This window comes from Panthera uncia, chromosome B4, assembly GCF_023721935.1.
Source record: "Panthera uncia isolate 11264 chromosome B4, Puncia_PCG_1.0, whole genome shotgun sequence".
NCBI classification, from domain to species: Eukaryota; Metazoa; Chordata; class Mammalia; order Carnivora; family Felidae; genus Panthera; species Panthera uncia.
The window spans coordinates 130,979,994-130,988,484 of NC_064809.1; the positions used below are offsets into that span (position 1 = coordinate 130,979,994).

General features: G+C 43.7%; 1 non-coding gene across 1 annotated transcript; it reads right to left on the reverse strand.

Annotated features, from left to right (window-relative positions):
- Positions 1-6,580: 6,580 nt before the first annotated feature.
- LOC125920563 (small nucleolar RNA U13) lies at positions 6,581-6,687 on the reverse strand. The gene has a single exon (XR_007457140.1). It is a non-coding gene; the product is annotated as a small nucleolar RNA U13 (small nucleolar RNA).
- Positions 6,688-8,491: the final 1,804 nt, after the last annotated feature.

An 8,491-nucleotide genomic window follows, 5' to 3' on the forward strand; every position in this document is an offset into this window, starting at 1 on the left:
AAAATAAATAAAAAACGTTGAAAAAAAAATTTAAAAAAAAAAAAGTAAAAACAGAAAAAAAAAAAGATACTAAACATCATTAGTAATTATTGAGAAAATTAATAGAGAAATCTCACTACAGTAGTCTTGGAGGCTAGGAGGGGAGGCTAGAAGAACCTACCACTCAAAATCAATTACAGGAAAAACTGTCAATTACAGACCCAACAGAAGAATGTCAACAGGAAAGAACTGTCAATTGCAGGCCCCAACAGGGAAAGATGCACAGTGCATCTCCCACAAGAAATCAACTACCCTTTCGACTCAGCCAATGATAAACTGTTGTCTCCAATGGACTTTCATTCAAAACAGCCCCTTCAAACCACCTCCTTCTCCAGAAAATAACATTCCTCTCCTTTGTTTGGTGGATGTGCCTATGGTTTTGCTCTAGCTTGCGTGTTCCAGATTGCAAGTCTCTCCATTTCTGAATAAACCCATTTTCGCTGGGAAAATAACTGCTTTATTTTTAAGGTTAACATTATGAAAATGCGGATCAAACCACTGTGAGGTCTCACTACATACCTATTAGAGTGGCTGACATAAAAAAGACTGACAAGACCACGTTTTTGTCAAGGACACGGAGAACGGGAACCCCCACCCGCTGCTGGTGGGAGTGCAAAAGGCATAAACACTTTGGCAGTTTCTTCTAAAGCTAAAATGTACCTAACACACCACTCAGCAGTCCCACTTGTATTTACCCAAGAGGAAAAAAAAAAAACTCCACGTTGGCACAAAGACCTTCATGTGCTTTATTGATAACAGCCAAACCATGGAAATAGCCCAACAAATGGTGAGTGTATAACCAATCTGTGACATAGGCACATGGTACATTACTGGAGCACCTGGGTGGCTCAGTCAGTTTAGCATCTGACTCTTGATTTCGGCTCAGGTCATGATCTCATGGTTCGTGAGTTTGAGCCCAGAGTTGGGCTATGCACTGACGGCACAGAGCCTGCTTGGGATATTCATTCATTCATTCATTCATTCGTTCTCTCTCTCTCTCTCTCTCTCTCTCTCTCTCCCCGCCCCTCCCCTGCTCGGGTGTGCACTCTCTCTCTCTATCAAAATAAATAAACTTAAAAAAAAAAAAAAGAAAGAAAGAAAGAAAAAGAAACACACTACTGAGGGGTAGAGGTAGGGCGGGTTAAAAACAAACTACTGATAAACATGACATGACCAAATCTCAAAATCGTTATGCTAAGTGGAAAAAGCCAGATGCAAAAGACTAAATACTGGATGAAATTCTAGAAAAGAACATAAAGAAAATAAAGCAATGGAAACTCTCATACCATGCTGGCACAGAGTAAAACCGTCCTGAAAAAACTTGGCCATTTCTTGCTTTGCTTTTTTAAGATTTTATTTTTTATCTTTTTTTTTTTTTTAAGTTTATTTATTTTGAGAGAGAGCTAGCACAGGGAGAGCACAGGCAGAGAAAGAGGAAGAGAGAGAGAATTCCAATATACTGGCCTGATGTAGAACTCGAACTCACAAACTGTGAGACCATGACCTGAGCTGAAATCAGAGTCAGACAATTAACTGAGACACCCAGGTGCCCCTAAAGATTTTATTTTTTTTTTATTTTTTTTTTAATTTTTTTTTTAACATTTATTTATTTTTGAGACAGAGAGAGACAGAGCATGAACGGGGGAGGGGCAGAGAGAGAGGGAGACACAGAATCGGAAGCAGGCTCGACGCCGATGGCCCAGAGCCTGACGCGGGGCTCGAACTCATGGACCGCAAGATCGTGACCTGAGCTGAAGTTGGACGCTCAACCGACTGAGCCACCCAGGCGCCCCAAAGATTTTATTTTTAAGTAATCTCTACACCCAACGTGGGGCTTGAACTCACAATTCCAAGATCAAGAGTCACATGCTCCACCAACTGAGAAAGCCAGGTGCCCCTGGCCATTTCTTATAAAGTCAATCATATACTTTTCTTCTGACCCAGCAACTCTACCTCTGGTATTTATTTAAGAAAATGAAAATATTTGTCCACAGAAAGAATGTTCACAGAGCTTTATTCATAGTAGCCAAACCTGGAAACCATTCAATTGTCCATCAACAGGTAAATGGATAAATAAACTGATACAATGGAATACTACACAATAAACGTGAATATACTGCTGGGGCATGTGTGTGGCTCAGTTGGTTAAGTGGCCGACTCTTGATCTCAGCTCAGATCATGATCTCATGGTTCGTGAGTTCAAGCTCCAATTCGGGCTCTGTGCTAAAATCACGGAGCCTGCTGAGGATTCTCTTTCACTCTCTGTCTCTCTCTCTCTCAAAAAATAAACAAACAGGGGCGCCTGGGTGGCGCAGTCGGTTAAGCGTCCGACTTCAGCCAGGTCACAATCTCGCGGTCTGTGAGTTCGAGCCCCGCGTCAGGCTCTGGGCTGATGGCTCGGAGCCTGGAGCCTGTTTCCGATTCTGTGTCTCCCTCTCTCTCTGCCCCTCCCCCGTTCATGCTCTGTCTCTCTCTGTCCCAAAAATAAATAAAAAACGTTGAAAAAAAAAAATTTTTTTTTAATAAATAAATAAAAAATAAACGAACATTAAAAAAAAGAAGATGGGGGCACCTGGGTGGCTCAGTTGGTTAAGCGTCTGACTTCAGCTCAGGTCATGATCTCACAGTTCGTGGGTTGGAGCCCTGCGTGGGGCTCTGTGCTGACAGCTCAGAGCCTGGAGCCTGCTTGGGATTCTGTGTCTGCCTCTCTCTCTGCCCCTCCCCTGCTTGCGCCCTCTCTCTCAAAAATAAAATACAACATTAACAACAACAACAAAAAAGAGATGGTATGTTTAAAAAAATAATAAAAATATATTGGATGAATGAGTAAAATAAAGTAAGTTGAAACAGGGATTAAGCTAGTATATGAACGTATGCCATTACTCCTATATGCTTGCAAGAGGAGGGGTTACAGATTTGATTTTTAGCTTGTTAGCCACAGAAGCAAAGAATAGAAAACAATTGGTTACATGACTGCAGCCAAAAGATCAGAAAAAAAGTATTTCCACAATTTTTGGAACAGGGATATGAGAAAAATTCACTCACTGATCCTCAATGGTGGACAAAATTCTCAACAATACCCTGAGTTTACACATGGAGTTTCATTAGGCTATAGTTTTTTTTTGTTGTTTTTTTTTTTTAATTTTTTTAACGTTTATTTATTTTTGAGACAGAGAGAGACTGAGCATGAACGGGGGAGGGTCAGAGAGAGGGAGACACAGAATCCGAAACAGGCTCCAGGCTCTGAGCTGTCAGCACAGAGCCCGACGCGGGGCTCGAACTCACGGACCGAGAGATCATGACCCGAGCCGAAGTCGGCCGCTTAACCGACTGAGCCACCCAGGCGCCCCTAGGCTATAGTTTAAAAGGTCTTGTGAGGTAACAACAAAATGAAATTCGGTTCAGGCCGTTCCATGAGAGGTCGTGACACATCTCTAATGGTCTAGATCATTCTAAAGGCAAGAATTTGATATTCAGGGAGGAATGGCATCAGGGCAGATGTCACCTCCACAGAGGGCTCTTCCAGCCCCTGACATTGAGCAACCCAAGATGTGGTCACATTACCCCATGTTATTTTCCGCATAGCCCTTACCCCTGGTTGGCACTGTTTACACATTTACTGTCTAATTCTACTGACTGGAATGGCTGCTCCATGTGCATAATGACCTTAGCTTGTCTTTTTCATCATCGTATGCCTAACACGTAGTGGGTGCTCAACAAATACTCTGAATGAGAGAACAATCTGTTATTTCCCACAACCACTCGATGGCAACCGCATCCCTCCAACTCAGACTAAACAACACGGGGTCACCACGCATATAAAGACAGACCGCAAACTTTGCTGGGCACACTCTCACGGCCCTGTACCAGTCCCTCAGGAGTGAATGCTGGCTTCTCAACATTTCCAGAATCAGACTCTCCTCACACCTCCTCTGACTACTCTGGCCTCACTACATCCCGTCCAATTTTGCCAGAACCTCTTGCCAGGTCTTCCTACTCCAACCCTTGCCCCCTCACTACTCCCCGGTTATTCCTAGTACGCCAGAGAGAAAGACCGAATCTTGCTGTTCCTCTGTGAACCACCCACCCGTGTGGTTCCACCTCACTGAGAGTGCAAGCCCAAATCCTCACCAGGGCCTCACGGGCCTCATGTAAGCAGGAACACTTCCTTTCTAGTCTCTCACCCAACCCAGCCCCAGGGTGTCTGTGATGCTGTGGAACTTGCCAGACTTTTTCCTACGGCCGTTTATCTTGCCTGGAATACTCTTTCCTCAGAGACCAGTTGAGCAGATTCCCTCACCTTCTTCAAGTGGATTCCAATCTCGCCACCCAATTTAAACATGGAATCCGCCCCCTCTTAAGAGCTCCCACAAACACACAGGACTCACTAGGTGGCAGGGACGGTTCTGAGCCCTTCAGCTTTCCTCCTGGGTTCCCATGTGCCAAAACCATTTTATTTCTGCCCTTCTCCACCCCAACCCCTGCGCGGCGCCTTCACTGAAACACTGCGTGTTTGTGAAATAGTCACCAGCCACCTGCCCAAGTCCCGGTGGCATCTCTGTGGAACGCTAACCACTAGGAACTGCTCCAAACAAAGCTGTAGGTTTTCATCTGCCACCGAAAAGAGGGTGTAACTACCAATGTCACAGCTTCCTAAGGGGCCAGGAGTGCCTGGTGACGGGGAATCAGGGAATCACGTGCCTCTTGAGTTAACTTTCCTGAAGAATTCTTAGCCAAGGGAGCAACTCTTAACACTTTCTGAGACCACTATTAGTGAAAAGCCTCAGGGGCATAGCTGGCTACCTTCCTCCCCACACAACCCACCTTAAAAGCCTGGCTCTCAGAGCAGTTCTGTATTCAGAACGGCCGTCTGAGCATATTCTCAAGCAGAAGACACATCAGAGAAGTGCCCGGGAGAACTCAGAGGGCCTTGGGCTTATCCCCAGAACCCAAATACGATTCCCAGTGTTCCCAGCGGTGGCGGCAGAGAAATCTTCCAGATCCCCCAGACCTATTTCAACACAAGACACCCCTTAGTTTTATCTTCCCAATAAATAACGACACCTTATCTTCTTTGGGCTTCACAGTTCTAATCCCTTCATCTTTCTTCTTGGGTTCCATGTTCCAAAAACATTTTAATCTCTGTTCTTCTCCACGGGGCTTAAAGGCTCCCATCCGCCTCCTCAGATCTGGTTAGTAGTGGAATTCTCAAGTGACCATAAGTGAAAACCCTCATGGTTCCTTTCTAATCCTTGTTCAAATTCTATGCCATCTTTTATTTCACTGTATGCTTTTTTTTTTGATGCTTACGTATTTTTGAGAGAGAGAGAGAGAGAGAGAGAGAGAGAGAGGGAGGGAGGAGAGAGAGACCACAAGCAGGGGAGAGGCAAAGAGCAAGGGAGACACAGAATCTGCAGCAGGCTCCAGGCTCAGCTGTCAGCACAGAGCCCGACACGGGGCTTGAACCCTCGAACTGTGAGGTCATGACCTGAGCTGAAGTCAGACGCTTAACCAACTGAATCACCCAGGCGCCCCTCACTGTATTATTTCAACAGGTACTGGAACTAAGCTGTTCATCTCACAAAGCAACGCTAATAATCTGTTTCTGTAAAGCACTTTATAGTTTACAGAGTATTTTTTTTTTATATTCCTTCTGTCACTTGAGGCAAACAAGATGTCACACATCTGCTAGAGAACACACCATTAACAATGAACACTTTTTCTCGACCTCTGAATTACAGATACAGAGTTGGAACAGAGCGGTGGGGGCAGGGGGTGGGGGCGGTAGTTTTAAAGTTCATTTGTATTATTGATTTATCACAATTCAGGACAATTTTAATGTTTATTTATTTATTTACAGAGAGAGAGAGAGAGAGTGAGGGGGAAGGGATAGAAAGAAAGGGAGAGAGATCAGGCAGATTCCATGCTCATAGCAGAGCCCAGAGTGAGGCTCAATCCCACGACCATAAGATCATGACCTGAGCCGAAATCAAGATTTGGCACTTAACTGGGCCATCCAGGTGCTCCAAGATTTTATTTCTTATTTTATTTTTTATTTTATTTCTTCTAAGTTTATTTATTTTGAGAGGGGGGAGGGGCAGAGAGAGAGAGAGAGAGAGAATCCCAAACAGGCTTCCTATTGTTAGTATAGAGCCCCATGTGGGGCTTGACCCCATGACCTCAAGATCATGACCTGGACAGAAATCAAGAGTCAGAAACTTAACTAACTCAATCACCCAGGTGCCTCTATTATCTTTTTTCATAGGCTCTACGTTCAATGTGGGGCTTGAACTCACGACCCTGAGATCAAGAGTCGCATGCTCTACCAACGGAGACAGCCAGATATCCCAGAAACAACCTTTTATATTTCTTTTATAGTTCCCTGTGTCTTTCAAAAGGCACATGGTAAATACTCATTAAAATATTTTTTGATTGCTTCGAGTTGTATAATTCCCACAGCCCTCTTTTTACTTCACTAAATGGGTAGCTCTAATGGGGACACTTAAACTTGTTTATGAGCTTCTAGATACATTTGTTTCCACATCAGACAGGTAATATGCCAGTGCCACAATAAGGTTTGAGGAAAGCACTTCTCACACAATAACAGCATGAACTCTCAATCATCACATCTATGACCCACAAAAGGATCTACAAAAATTTTTTATTAGACTTCTAATTTTTAGAGTTTTAGGTTCAAAGCTAAATTGAGTGGAAAGAGGGGCACCTGGGTGGTTCAGTCAGTTAAGAATCCGACTTCGGCTCAGATCATGATCTCATGGTCCACGAGTTTGAGCCCCGTGTCAGGCTCTGTGTTGACAGCTAGCTCAGAGCCTGGAGCCTGCTTCAGACTCTGTGTCCCCCCCCTCTCTCTCTGCCCCTATCCCGCTCATACTCTATCTCGCTCGGTCTCTCAAAAATAAATGTGAAAAAAAATTTTAATAAAAAATAAATACATCGAGTGGAAAGTACAGAGATTTCCTATACGCCCCTGGCCCGCGTACATTCATGGCCTCCCCCATTGTGAACATGTCCCACCAGAGCAGTACATTTGTTATAACTGATGAACCTACATGGACACATCGTTATCACCCTAACTCCACAGTTTACTTAGGGCTTACCCTTGGTGTTGTACATTCTGTGAGTTTAGGCAAACGTATGACACGCATCCACCATTACAGCATCACATGGAATACTTTCACTGCCCTAAAAATCCTCTGTGCCCTTGTCTCTTCATCTCTCCCTCCCCCTAACAACCACTGATCTTTTATGGTCTCCATGGTTTTACCTATTCTAGAATGTCATATAAGTGGACTCATACAGCATGTAGTCTTTTCAGATTGGCTTCTTTCACTTAGTTATACACATTCAAGTTTCCTCCATTGTCTTTTCATGGCTTGCTAGATCGTTTCTTTTTAGCACTGAATAATATCCCATTGTCTGGATGGACCACAGTTTATCTCTCCATTTGTCTTTTGGCAACTACGAAGAAAGACACTTATGAACGTCCATATGCAAGTTTTTGTGTGGACACAAGCTTTCGACTCCTCTGAGTAGAGACCAAGAAGTACAATTGCCAGATGGTAGGGTTAGGTTATGCTCAGTTTTGTTAGAAACCATCAAACTGTCTTCCAAATTGAATGTACCATTTTGCATTCCCACTAGCAGTGAATGAAAGTTCCTGCTGTTCCATATCCCTGCCAGCATTTTGGCGATTCCAATAGGTGTATACTGGCACCTCGTTTTTTTGCAGTTCATTGGTGTTACATGATGTAGGGCATCTTTTCATATGCTTACTTGCCATCTGTTGTGTCTATTAAGATCTCTGGCCCATTTTAAAAATCAGGTTAGTTTCTTATCATTGCATTTTAAGAGTTTTTATGTTGTGGATCTTGGTCCTTTATCAGAGATGTCCTTTGCAAATATTTTCTCCCAGTCTGGCTCTTCATTCTCTTGACAGTGTCCTTTGTAGAGCAAAAATGTTTAATTTTAATGAAGTCCAGTTTCTCAATTCTTTCTTTCATGGATCACGCCTTTGTTGTATCTAGAAAGTCATCACCATGGGGCGCCTGCCTGGCTCAGTGGGTAGAGCGTGGGACTCAATCTCAGGCTTGTAAGTTCAAGCCCCACAATGGGTGGAGATTACTTTTAATAAATAAATAAAAATCTTGGGGCGCCTAGGTGGCTTAGTTGGTTAAGTGTCTGACTCTTGATTTCGGCTCAAGTGAACATGTCACAGTTGTGAGATTGATCCCCTCTGCTATCAGTGCAGAGCCTGCTTAGGATTCTCTCTTCTCCTTCTCTTTCTGCCCCTCCCCTGCTCATGTGCTCTTACCTTCTCTCACTGTCTCTCAAGAAGAAAAAAGTTAAAAAAGTCATCACCATCTCCATGATCATCCATATTTTTACCCTATGTTATCTCCCAGGGGTTTTGTAGCTTTGCATTTTACATTTA